The 14,507-nt window shown below is 45.0% G+C and overlaps 1 protein-coding gene across 1 annotated transcript in view; it reads right to left on the bottom strand.

The window, feature by feature from the left end:
- The window catches only part of LOC139062079 (oocyte zinc finger protein XlCOF6-like), a 114,325-nt gene that overhangs the window by 89,485 nt on the left and 10,333 nt on the right, over nt 1-14,507 (bottom strand). The window lies entirely within an intron of this gene.

The following is a 14,507-nucleotide window of genomic DNA, read 5'->3' as shown; positions in this document are numbered from 1 at the left end:
TACATGGGGACATTGTTAAAAATTGCTAGGGAAACGTTATTTCTCTCCTTCCTTCACTTTATTAAACACAACATTATTAGAAAACAGTTCAATAGCAGAAAAACAACATGCCATCACCTAAATTGTCTTATAAGGTGTATAGACAGAGACCCTAAGCTACACCTATCTGTGACCTAAAATGCTTGGTCCAAGTTAAACAGCTTAAAGAGCAAGTCAACCCCTACCAGAGTCTAACTCCACTCCCACTTCATGTTTGAAAAATGAAACACATGCTGTTGCCTGGCAGACCGAGAGGGCGGAGCCGCTAACAAATATACACACACTCAGGCTCACAACAGCATTGTGACATCATAATGTACCAGAATAAATCATAGCATACTTCTTAGCCAATAGTGGTGGCAGATTTAAATTAAAATACAGTGCAGAGTTTTTACCTGACAATGGCACAACACTACCAATTTTAGGCAGAATATTAAAATTTTAACTAAGATGCACTGAAGTGCCAAATTATTGACGACACGTGTCTGCAGCACGATTAGACACTCGTTTATTTAGTTTATCAGCAAAAAAATGTTTATTTGGGGTGACTTGCTCTTTAAGGGGAATTCTCATCTGTTTTGTTTGATCTCATCAGTAGACATTATAATTGGGGATGTCAAACAACTAATTTTTAAATGTAATTAAACATAGGCTGTGAATTAATCAAAATTAAACTGCCATAAAGTCACATCAAGAAATGCTGCTGATCATTCCAATGATCCCAAATAGACTCACATTAGGCCACTTGAAAGTAACTGAACCCAAAAATATATTAACCAGTATATACTGCACTCTCACACAGCACAACAGTTAGGACTCCTCCCTCCCTTTTAAAAGCGTTTTCGCTTCTGAGGACATTGTGGTGCTAGTAGTCTGGCCCTGGTGTAATCAACCACTTTCTGCGGGAATGTGACGGCGGAACCGGTTCGCAGAAGCGCGAGTCCCCCCCCCCCACCGCCTATCTAATAGCGTCGCGCTTACGATTCTATAGACTTTTTTTTACGAGTTTATTGCATGTCTAGCCTGTGTAATACTCCGGGACTTGGGTGAATCACTTTTGAAAAGTTTTTAACTTACCCGGACACCGAGCTCTCTCCCTCCTCGCTGATTCGGCATGCCTGCTTTTAAGATGCTGCATCATCGCTGTAGTACTCCCGTGCCATGCTAAGTCTGACCTACAAACGTTGCAGGTAACGAATGTCTTCGCGTGATTTAACTGAAAATGCTCCCAAACTTTAGAAGTTTTTACTTTTTTGGGTCTTGCTGCTTCACCCGGCTCTCCCTCGCGCTGATCTGACTTGCTTCCGGTCTGTGCGCAACGGCGGCCGGGGGTGGGGGGTGGGGGGGTGGGGGGGGTGAGGGGGTGGGGTTGGAAGAGTTACGCAACACAACGAATCGATGACGCAATTCGTTGCCAACGCTTTTAGTGATCGATTTTCATCGAATTTATCGATTCGTTGTCGCAGCCCTAGAAGCCAGCAACTTCAGCAGATGATACGGTGGCTGGTAAGGGTCACCGTGCCTACACCGCAGCCATGGTAATCCACAGAGATAATTTATTTTTTTTAAAAACAAGATGGTTATTATTTTTGTCAACTTTTTACCGGGGTTTACCGCTACATCGGTTACCGTGACAACCCTACTTGGATGTGCGAGTAAGTATTATTTGCTTAACAAAATATCAAAATACTGGGTTTGATCTGTTTAACGATGTGTTTTTGTCCATTTCATTGTTTGATGGAGAGAAAAAGAAACCGAAAAGATGCACTGTCTGTCATCTTTGATTTTTTTTTTAAATTCTGTTTTACTGCCATCTTCTGTTTCTTCTTCTTTTTTTAAAGGATTTTTTTAAAGATTTCCTTCAAAAAACGTTCCTTTAATTATTTTCACCTTTTCTTCATTATTCCATTTTTTATTTTTCCTCACCTTTTCTTACTCTGTTTTTATTTTTATTTTTTTTTACTGCCATCTTTCCAATGTCAGAGATATGTGCATTAGCACAGTTAAAGACTGTCTGTCAAAATTGAATGTATGAAATGTAATTTGCTTTTTCTTTCAGTTTAGATGAGCAGAAGGGCATGGAGACAGGCGAAATGTACCGAACCAGAAAGAAGGCCAAAACATTCATTGGGTATATAGCCCAGGCAGAGAAGGAGAGAGTGCAAGAAGAATTTGCAGCTGGAGTTTCTTTTTCTGATTTCAGATGGCTGTGCTGACAGTGCTGTCATTGAAGAAGAGATCATCTATGGCCGACAAGCAGTTAAAGGACAAATCAGTGTCAAGTTCCTGGGTATTGAGGCAGTCACAAAAGCTAATGCTGAAAACATCACGTCTGCCATAACAGCCGGTGGGTGTAAAGGTCTTGGTTTGGAGGAAGGCACCTGGAAGAAGAAACTTGTCGCTGTGTCAACAGACGGGGCTGCAGTCATGCTTGGGGGAAAAGAGTGGCGTGGTGACAAGACTGACAGCAGACCTGCCCCAAGTGCTGCCCATTCATTGAATGCCCCATAGACTTGAGCTGAGTTTTAAGGATGCTGCCTCGAAGAATCCATTCCACAAGAAGCTGGATGCTCTCCTTACTGGACTCTACACATTCTACCGCTACAGTCCTCTCAACCGGGCGAACTTAAAGGCCTTGTTCGAATCCCTGGGAAAGAAACCCATGATGCCCACCAGAGCTACAGGCACCTGCTGGGTATCACACTTGTTGACGGCCTTGGACCATTTCTTGCGAGGGTACTCTGCCCTTGTTCAACATCTGGAACAGGTATATCCTTATGTGCACTGTTCCAATGACATTATTTTAAAAATGATTTCTCAACAATGCTTGCACTGACAACTAAATGTCAGTTTAAATGCACTTAAAAATGCACTTGATAAAGTAGATAAAATCTCAAAAAAATGAGCAGCAAGTAAAAACTGTATTTTATTAAATGTGCATATTAAAGCTTGCAATCTGCTCTATTTATGCAAATATAAAATAAATAATGTCTTCATGTTGCTGTTTTTCAAATACAGTCCCCAGATTCCACCGGAGTACGAAGTGACCAGCAGGCCAAGGCCCGGAACTACTATCGTGCTGCAACATCCCTGGACGTGATAAAGTATGCATGGTTCTTGTTTGATTTCCTGGCTCATCTTTCCAACCTGTCATGCAAGATGCAGAAGACCAACGTGACGATGGCTGCATTGCATGAAGCCCTACAGTCAACCAAGACTGTGCTGCTGACTTACAAGAGAAAGTAAGCCTTCATTTTAAAATAAAACATCTTTGGCCTTACAGTTTGGCATCTGTTAACTGTATATTATCAACTTTGTGAACATTTATATAATCATTTTGTAACAAATATAAATTTCAGCAGTCTGTGTGTTGAACTTCAACAGCACTGGTGGAGTCTCCATCAACAGTATCTGAAATAGAAAATGTTAAAAAGTAGTATTCTAAACATATTAATAGTTAAAATTTATAGCAGTCTATATTGTGTTAAACTAACCAATATTTTTACTTTCTCTTTGTAGGCCTGGTCTAGGGCTGGGCGATATGGACTAAAAGTCATATCTCGATATTTTTTAGCTAAATGGCGATACTCGATATATATCGATACTTTTTTAGTGACGTAATTGGGACTTCCCCCAAACCTTTTGTGTCCCTGTTAGGTTAATTTTTTTTCAGAGGCAAACCCTTTAAAAATTCTTTTCAGAGGCAAACCCTTTAAAAACCAACCGATATAAATTTAAGCCACATGCCAAAGCTCACTCGGACTCCTTTATTGATGTCAAAATGTTAACAAATTGAGCAACAAAAAAAAATGTAACCATTTTAACAGTAATAATAAACAGACATTTTGACTGAGATTAACAGCTCTGTAAATAAACATGTCAATTTAACCTTAAGTCAATTTCTCAAAAAAATAAATAAATGTAAACAAGCCAGGCCAGTCTTTGTGCAAAATCCGACGAACATGTAAACAGGCTAGGCAATTCTTACCTTGTGCACATCTCAAATAATAAGAGCAAAATGATATGAAATCAAAAAGTTACAAACCAACTTCTGTACAATTTACAGATTTTGTGCCAGGAAAACTAACCTGTCCACACTGTCAGGTTTTAGGGATGCCCTGTGGCAAGTTACAATGTTCCCACTGCAACTAAACACCCTTTCTGAAGGTGAGCTGGTGGCTGGCACACAAAGGTACCTTTTTGCCAGGTGGCTCAATGAAGGAAAGTTACTTTCATGTTTCTGCCACCATTTCAGAGGGTCAGTATCTTTCTCTACACAAACTGACAACAAGTAGCTCAAAAGCTCAGTTTCCACTGTATCCTGTGTGTGTGTAGTGCTTGTTGCAGGTTTGGTGTTCTCAAAGAAGCTCGCCAGAGATTTTTTCTTTTTAGATGCGGGCAGTACTGCAACTGCTGCCTGGCCTTGGTCTGCAGGCTCAGTCCCAGCTGGGTCAGGCAGCTCAGGCACACAGCTGACCAGGTCACTGGGCAAAGACTCCACCTCTGTGGTGACTTTATGCTTTAGTGCATCAAGTTTTTCACCTGAAATGTACGTAGCCTTGAATCGGGGATCCAGTAATGAAGCAATGTCCAACAGGTCACAGGTGGATGGATCAGCATACTTGCTGTTGAGGTAGTCCACAATGCAGGACTTGATGGACTTGCAGAGCTCAGTATCTCCCTCTTCATGTGCCAGGAGACTGTTGGTGAACAGGTAAAGCACAGGCCTGATGTATGAAAGGGTAATGTACTCTTCTCCTGAGAGAGCGGCAGTGAAGTCTTGAAGGGGTTTCAGAGCCTTCTTTATTGCCTCCAGGACCTCGATGTCCTGCCAGGTGGGAACAAGTGGTCTGGTTTTCTTGTCAGAGGACAAGACTTTAGAAAGTGCCCCTTCCTGCTCAAGGACCCTCTCAATCATTTGTAGTCTTGATCCCCAGTGAGTGGCTGACTCGTGATTAGCTGGTGACCTGGTAGACCCAGCTGTATTTGCACATCAGCCAGGGCTTTTCTCTTCTTCCAGCTGTACGAGAAGCAGCTGACAACTCTCTTACAGACACAAATGGCTCTTGTTGTCCGGGCATCATCCAAACTGTGTCCTAAATAAACACACAACATTTAAATCCACATTTTAAAATCACTAATTATTTAATTGGGTCCATCTGGCCAAAGTTTAGTTGTGAAGCACATCTTAAACACAATCTCAGTTAAAGACACACTCTGATAAAAATCAAGTTTTTCCTGTTCTTAATATGTTCTTGTGGCATTTTCTTATGCTAGTTACTATTATGAATTATTTGTTCATAATTGCGTACACTTAATAAATTCCAATGGAATTTATTAGATAATATTATTCAAAGTGACATAAATAATACAAAACACAATCGCTCGCTCGCTCACTCACTCACTCACTCACTCACTCACTCACACACACACACACACACACACACACACACACACACACACACACACACACACACACACACACACACACACGTTTTACTGAGCATTTTCACTGTCATATATATTCCTATTTAAATTAATTAATTCTGTATTGTACTCACCAATGGCCAGATGAAGTCTGTGACCAAAACACTGCATCCTTGGCCACTTTGTCAACTGCAGCGCTTTGACAACATTAGTCCCGTTGTCTGTCGTCACAGCAACTAGTTCCGTTGGGTTGAGATTCCAGCTTTTGAGGGTCTCCTGCAGGGCTTCGGCAATATGCTCTCCTGTATGATCTTGCGGAAAGTAGCTGGTTTGAAGACATGCACTCTTCAGCTCCCAGTCCTCTATGAAGTGCACAGTTACACTCATGTAAGGTTTGCAGGTCCTGCTGGACCACATGTCGGTGGTGAGCGCGTAGTGAGACACTTTTGCAAGCCGGGCAGCAAGACTGGCTCTGACATCCGTGTACATTTTGGGTAGCGCCTCTCTTGCGAAATAATTGCGACTGGGCAATTGGTATCTCGAGTCCATGGTTTTTAGCAGCTGTACAAAACCGGTCTGCTCCACCGTTGATACGGGAGCCATGTCTTTGGCGATATGGAAAGCCACCGCTTTGGTAATTTCACGCCACTTGTTACTTGTTCTTTCGTATGGCTCACTATGGCTCAGTGAAGCCTGCAACAAAGTTTGTTTCGGGACAACAGGTTGGGAAGACTTTGTGGTCTGAGTAGCAGCACGTAATTTGATGCTCTCTTCATACTCCACTTTATGGCGCTGTTTTAAGTGGTGGAAGAGGTTTGTTGTGCTCGAACCCTTCGTTGCAACAGGTTTTCGACATTCTTTACAGAAAACATTTTGCTGCTGGTCATCTGACAATTTAAAACCAAACCATTTCCAGATTATCGAGCCATTGTTCTTTTTTTTTTTTACTGACCAACTCCTCTTCTGCTTCGCCCTCCATTTCCATGTCGCGAGCAGCTCAGCAGTCAGCACTCGAGTGTGGTGGCGGAGGGGGAGGGCTTGTGGGCACAGAGCGGGGGAGGCGGAACAGACAGGTTGTGTTTAGGGACACTGGGAGAGGAGAAAAACATGCGAGTTGCGGCTCATTTATTGTAATTTAAATGGAAATTTTTACTACATCGATATTAGAGATACTGTCCCGTGTTATATCTTGTTTAGAATTATATCGATATATATTAAAATATCGAGATATCGCCCAGCCCTAGCCTGGTCCCATGCTACAGTCGTTCGGGAACAAGATGACCTTTGAGGGAAGGGAACTCATGGGCGACGGTCGATCATTCCAGCCATCACACCCGAATCTCATTGATGACCTGGTGGCCAATATGGAGAACCGATTTGGGCATGTGAAAGGAGGGGTACTTCATGCCACAAACATTGCAGATTTTGGGTTCTGGCCTGACAAAGTAAACATGACAGGTTGGTTTTTTGTTTCAATTTATGAACTGCCTCATTTTACTTTGATATGGTGATTTCATCACAGCACATTTTTTTAAATGAAGAGGTAATGCTAGGACACCCCTTGGTTTTTAAAGAGTAAGGTTTTTTGATAATTAAATTTTTTATTTATTTTTTTTTTTTTTCAGACTTTGGAGATGCAGCCATTGACATCCTGGTTGGGCACTTCAAGCCTGTCCTGGAAGATGCGGGTGTGCAGGTGGACAAAGTTGCCGACGAGTGGACAATAGGGATGAGCGAGTACACTACTATCTGTATCTGTATCTGTTCAACCAACTAAATTATCTGTATCTGTACTCTGAACGGGCGTGGCATAACCCGGACGTGGGCGTGGTTTAACCGGGAGTGGGTGTGGTTTACATCAATATATTATTTTAAGTCTGAAATTGATAAGGAATGATCAGAAGTTGATATGTGTATTGTTAATTTGAAAACTATTACAGAGCAGCCTCAGAATTGAGATTAAATATTTTTGATCACAATAGTAAAGAAACTATTACAGAACAAGTGTTTCAATAAAATCAGCATATTAATATTTATGTGCATGAATTAATGCATCTGAACTCATGCAGTAGGAACTAGCAAATATGAAATGCTAGAACCAGACACAACTTTATGTATATTTTTTATTTTAATTTGATTAAACAGATTTTTTTGTCTTAACATTCTTGGCATTTTGCCACACAAAGTTAAACAAAACAATGTTGATTGAGGTGTGTGTGTCTGAGAGAGATAGAGAGGGTGAGAGGGAGAGAGAGGGAGTAAAAAAAATAAATAACCCGACCCGAGCGGAATTAGAGACACAGCACGTCAGCTCTCTCTTTTTTTAATTTTTTTTTTATTACCGTGTCCTGTCTGGCTGTGAAGCAAGCAGAATTGATGTCTGAATGCTGGTAACAAGCCTTACAGATTTACTCTCAGGTGGAGCATCAAAGCGTCTGCTTTTAATGTCACGCCTGACACTTAAAACTTTATTGTTATTGTTTTTGAATGCTTTGTAATTCCGACCAGACACGGAGTCAGAGGTGAAAGAGAAAGGAAAAGAAAAGGTGGGGAGAGGGGGGGGGGGGGGTCCACAAAATTAAATAATGAACAAGAGTCTGCTTCTAGACCTGCAGAGAAAGACAAAAAAAAGCAAAAGGGCAAAAAAAAAAAATGGGACACAACAACAATACAACAAGATCAAGCTATCACTGCATCATCTTGATGAAGAAATATATAATCAACATTGCTTAACTGAAGAATCACGATAATAAATCACAGTGCATTAAGTGCCCACCATAGTCTTAAGACATGTGTTTAACGTGCCCAAGCCCATACTTTTGAGAGCACCATGTGAGCACCTGTGTGTGTACACGCGCTTGTTTATGTAAGGTTTCTCTATAGGAGCGTCCAACAGAGAGTGTGAGGGACCACAGATCCGCCCCCCAAAGATGCGCAGGAGACGGGGGGAGCTCCAAGTCCCAGAGATCCAGAACACAGGAACCCCAAGGAGACTGCAACCAGAAAGGCCCCCGCCCCCCTCGAGAGAAACAGAGGATCGCCCCGGGGGGCCACAACCAGCAGCCGGCAGAGTCCCGGGAGACATCAGCGGCAAGCCCATAGGCCCGCCCGCAGCCTCCCACCCCCTTGCCGGCCGAGCCCGGGACCCAGCGACCCGGGACGACCACTAGGGCTGTCGCGGTTGAGGAATTCCCCCTGCGGTGATTCAGGGTGGCTTAATATTGCGGTGTGCGATATTATTGCAGCCCTTTTTTATTGCAGTACTATCTAAACATAATGTTTACACATTTAAAAAAGGTTAAAAATTGCCGTGCCTTCTTTAATAACACTTTACTGAATGCAGATCAAAGGGCAGTAACAACACAAATCGCAGTAACGCTTGTTTCTCCGACAGTTGGAGTCCGACTGAACTTAAAAACAACAAAATTCAGGAGAAGGTTAAACTTTTAAATGCAAATTTGGCTGCAGCATCTAACAAATAAGAAACAAGTCCCCATTTTGTTTAGTTGTTTAAAATCAAGCATAAAAAATTGCATGTACCGGGCGCGCGCGCGCCGGGGGGCGGGCGCACTATCATTTCACTTTCACTTTCACACACACGAATGACGGTGATTTATAGCTCGGTCACGTCCTTGTTACCTACAAGGAAAACCAGCATGTTAACTACGGTTTGAGAGAGGATCTGAGAGGGGTGGCAACATTTGTAGCAACACTGAAAACCCTCTCAGATGGAGCGCTCGTTGCACTAACGCACACGTACCTGCGTGCGACTCTGGCGAGCAAAGGGAATCTCTCCCGGTTGTTGCTCCACCGTGTCACGGGGGTTTTCTTTAGGGTGGATGCATTCCTCCTGCAGGTAGCGAGTGAGCTCCAGCTCGGCTCAAACTCTCTTCGGGACGGCTGCAGAAGCAGTGCTTGTTCGGGACTTCAGCAGGTCTCCGAGCGTTTATTTATTTATTTTTGCCGCTGGTGGCAGCTCTGTCTCGGCCAAGGACCCTGGCTGCGCAGCAGCTGACGTACTGAAAACCAAAGTGCTCCCAAAGGAGAGAAGTAACGTTTCGTTTTGATACCAGTGCAGCCATCCTTCTCAACATGCATCATTGAGTTGAACCAAGTTCAGTAATCGCGGTGGCGCATGATGCAGCGCGGTGGGCTTCTTCATATCGCGATATTTCATTTTTGCGGTTACCGCGACAGCCCTAACGACCACCCCCGCCGGGGACCCAACAGAGCCCAGGGACCCAGACCCCACCAGGCAGCCACCGGGATCTATCAGGCAGATGCCAAAATCTTAAACCCCCAGACCCGGTTGCCACGAACACTCAGGCAGACCAAGGCACAACCCCTCACACCAGGTGGGTCAGGGGGACGAAGATCTATATCATCAAAAGAAGTTCCAGGAGAGGGGAGGAGTCAAAGGCCCCACCTGACATATACAGTCATACACAAACACAGTCACACACTCCCACCCTCATGCTCACACATGCACATACAACCCAAGACTTACAAAAATGCACGCCGGACACCCACTCATGCTCCCCATACACACCCTATTCACTCTGGTCCTGGTACTGCTGCACATTGGGTACAACCATCACCGGTAACCAGAGTTTGACCCTTTCTGCTGGGGTGCTGATGAGAAGGCTCCCCCGCCCAATGCTGAGCACAGCCACCTACCACCCCAGACCCCAACCAGACGGCCAGATCTCCCTCCTAGCCTCCAGCCCCTGGAAGCCAGGCAACAACAGAGGTGGCTAAGACCCCCTAGTCTCCCTCCGCCTGCTCCAATATAGTGTTGTGTGATCATGAGGTGTATTCCATGGCTGTGGTGAATGGGCAGTGTGGGCATCATCCGGCCTATGCCAGCTGATGCCACCGCACCACCCCACTTACACCCTCAGCCCTTGGTGTCTAAGTGCGGTTTAAAATTGGAAGTGGGCACCGGCACCTGGGAGGAGGCTGAAATATCCCCCTGCCAAATGCCGTTGAATGTGCTCACTCCCAAGGCCCTAAGTGTGTGTTTGTGTGGAATGTCGTCAGTGGAAGTGTATAAGGTGCAAATAAAATTGGGGGGCAGGTTGCCACAGGAATGCAAAAATGGGGTCATACCCGCACTCCCTGACTTGCCCACCCCCAAGGTCCTATGTGTATGTTTGTGTGATGATGTGAGGGAGCAGGAGGAGAGAAATATGCGGGGATGGGGAGGAATGGCTGGTTGGGCTTAGCCCTCCAGGGAGCCAGCTCCCCTACTGGCCCCAATAGGCACCTCTGTTGTCAAACTGCCACCCAGGGCATGGAGACCCCAGCCCATCCTGCCAGGGCCCAAAGCAGCAGCATTACAGAGCCTCACGGAGTCAGAGGGCACCAACCCAGCCCCACCCCAGCAGAATATCTATGCCCATCCCTGCATTTGCACAACTTCCAGAATATATAAGACATGGGACATCCAGGTAAGGTTGGGTCCTCCCCCTCCTGGACCTCCCCCTCCCCTGTGATGGAACGGCAGAGGAGCCAAGGTCTACCTGAGGCCCCCGAACCCGGGCCAGGCACTGCTGCATGTTCCTGCCTTCTTCCCGGCAACATACATGTCAGGACCCGACCCCCAAGGCCCCGCCCAGATCCCCACACGGGGCCGGCCACTCCCAAACCCCGAGCCCCCAGGCCCCCACCCAGACCCGCCCAGGGGCAATGCAGATGCCAGGCAGTGACCCATGGTTGCCGCCAAGATCCCCAAGGGCCCCACTCACAACCGCCAGCAGTCGACCCCCGAGGCAACCCAAGCACCTCCAGAGGGGGGCAACGGCCCCCCAGTCCCAGACACCCCCAGTGAACCCACCTCCAGGGAACATCTGGATACTCCAAACTCAGACCCCACACCCCCCCACCCACACCATCCCGCAGGACAACATCAACGGCCCCCCACCCTCGCTATGTGATGGAACCGATCAAAGGAGCCCAGAGAGATTGATCTGAAGTGGAAGCAGAGGCTATAACAAGTGTAATATGATCTAACAAAAGATTTCTATACTGGTTAATGCAGAGAGTTTCTCTATTTTTCCAATTCAAGAGGATAGTTTTCTTAGCGATGCATATGGCAGTCAGAACGTCAGCTCTTTCTTGTCAAATGCACCATGTAAGTTACGAAAAAAGTAACTTTAAATATTCAACTGAAAAAGAGGCGAGCTGAAGAAAACCTAAGGAAAACTGAAGAAACGTGAGCAACAGTGAAACAATCACAGCAAGATCCGTTACTGTCTGTGTGTGTGCGTGGATGAGCTGGACGGACTGCACTCCCGGCCGGCTAGTTTTGTGTGTAGGGAGGGGCGGGCGCTCTATGTGACTGGCCAATCACAGAGCGTGGAGAGTCAGTTACCTAATGAGGATTTTCCTTCCTTCAGCACGATTACAGATATTTCCGAGGTTTACTCGTTTCATGCTAGTATTTGTCAAAAATGCTTTATCCGTAGGCTCATCCCTAGTGGACAATACTCCGATCCAAGGTGTATCAGCAGCCTGACTGGTTGGAGTTCATCAAGAAGGTGACATGGTGCGAACTGAACAGAAGGTACTTTGACGAGTGCCCCAACGTTCTTCAGCTTGTGGACCTGCTACTGACCCTGCCTGCATCAACAGCTGAATGTGAAAGAGGTTTCAACCACAAGAAAATGATTAAGAGTGACTGGCGGTCCAGCCTGTCAGGGAAGAGTGTGGGCAAGCTCATGTGGGTGCTGTTACTGTGGGCAGACATTAAAAACTTCGACCCGAAGCCAGCCATAAATATATGGTTTCATGATGTCAAACGGTGAAGGCGTCTTGATTTCATGGATGGAAAGACTTCCACTGCTGCTGAGATGGATGATGCAGAGCCAGAGGAAGATTTCATGTGCAATGGGTCAGGGCCGCTTGCTCTCCATGATGAGCAAGAAATGAGGACGAGCTTGAAAAGAACTTTGAGGTGGAGTAACACTCAGGGTTTACCTTACATAGGCGTAGCCGTGGCGGCCCGCCACGGCTGAAATCTTACCGCCACACCTACAAGATCCCAAGTTTTATTTATTTTATTTTTTTTGCGCTGTTTCCCAAAGAAGCAGTGGGAACTACTATGTTGTCGCTTGTGATCACAGCCGGCGGGCAGCAAGAAGAAAGGAGCAGGCAGAGCAAGGTGCAATTACAGCATAAGTTACTGAGTTTAAAATTAGAAAGGTAGCAGTGGATATAATGCTTTTAGGTTTACATGTTTCAGCAGCATTAAGATAAACGAGTGTTGACGATCTTTACAGGGTTTCCTCCAGTGCTTATTAGGCCAGGTCCCCCCCCCCCCCCCCCCCAGGCTAATCATCAGGTATTCATGTAAAATTTATTTATTTTTTCATGTCTGACTTTAACCACATCTAATACTGTATTACGGCGTGAGCGCAACAGCGACAACTTAAGATCGATGCGTGAGCAGCGTGAGAGGTCGGGTGTTTTCATCTGAACCCTTAAAACCTCCAGCAGGCTATGCTGCACTATTGACGTGTTAGCGCACGGCACTAACAACTTAGCGACGTGATATGTCTCGGAGAAAGCGTAAAAACACGTTGGACGCTTCTTCTGAAGCGGGAAAATAAAGCTTCTTCTTAAGCAGAGCACGACGTCGCCTCGGCTCATTCACGGCCGAGCCGGTACCGGACTGGGCTCGATAACTGACCCAGCACAGCCACTGGGTCGTTGGAGCTGCCCCGTGACTGCCTGATGGAAAACCAGCGGGTTTTATCAGACTCATAGTTTCTTGTTTTTGCTGGGGACCCCCTGTATTTTACCACTCTCTCCTGCAGTCTTCCCCTATTAAAATGATTCTGTAAATTCTGTGTATCAATAGAAAAAATCTCTGCCTCTGCCAGCTGCAGTAAATGTAGTTTCCAAATAATAAATAAGAGGTGCATTCATCTGTGTATCTCCTTTGATCCGCATTAGTGATATTCTCAGCACCAGAACAGTGAAGCAAAGAAAGATTCCTGAGTTTGTTAGAAATTTTATTCATTAGGTGCATCTGACCTGTGCTATTTTTCTCTGAAATGAGATAAAATCAGTGCTTCTATGGGTTGTCTCCAATCTGCACTGGAAAATTTTTACTTTATTTAGAGATGTGTCATAATTTCTCCCCAAGCCCCCCCCCCCCCCCCCCCCCCACCACAGCTGGAAAAATTCTTAGGGGAAACACTGAACACTAGTCCACCACTAGCCAAATGTTCAGCCTGCATCACAATGGTGCCAGAAACTGACAGTGCTGGTAGAAAAGTTTATGTTTGTGAATGTGTACAAAATAAAGGTTTATTACATTTAAAACGATTCAGTTGTTATTTTGACTCATTTTGGCAGCTGACCTGCAGGGCCGGTAAATTTTCAGAGTTACCGGTTAATGTCCACCCCTGAAAATGCATTAAATGCATGAATAAGCTTCTCAAAACTATTCCTCATCAAAAACGACTTATAAAGATTCTTTAGGCGAAAAAAGCATACTTGAACCACATTACTGACTTGAACATCAAATTTAAGCTGAGAATCAATCTTAACACCCAAATTAGACACAACATCCTTTGCATCATATGAGACTGAGTAAGTACAGGAGCACCACTTGGTGCAAACACAATCAACTCAGTCTTAGACTCATTAATCTGGAGAAAATTACAACCCATCCATAATCATTAACCTCACAAAGACAACTCAGAGCTAAATCCTTAGCTTTAATAGGAGCATAGACCTGACAGTCATCAGCATAAAGATGAAAATCAAGTTCATATTTCCTTAAGATGGCCCCATGAAGGAGCAAATATAAATTGAAAAGCAGAGGACCAAGTACAGAGCCCTGTGGGACCCTACATTTCAGGGGAGCATCACTTGAGCAGAAGCTACCAATCTTAATAGTAACATACCTGTCAGACAGGAAGGAACTCACCCAGAAGAGCGCTGAACCAGAGAGACCAACAAACTTCTCCAGTCAATTGAGAAGTATAACATGATCAAGAGTATCAAAAGCAGCAGTCAGGTCAAAGAATAAT

This window comes from Nothobranchius furzeri, chromosome 12 (assembly GCF_043380555.1).
Source record: "Nothobranchius furzeri strain GRZ-AD chromosome 12, NfurGRZ-RIMD1, whole genome shotgun sequence".
Classification (NCBI taxonomy): Eukaryota; Metazoa; Chordata; class Actinopteri; order Cyprinodontiformes; family Nothobranchiidae; genus Nothobranchius; species Nothobranchius furzeri.
This window is presented reverse-complemented; position numbering and strand designations above follow the sequence as displayed.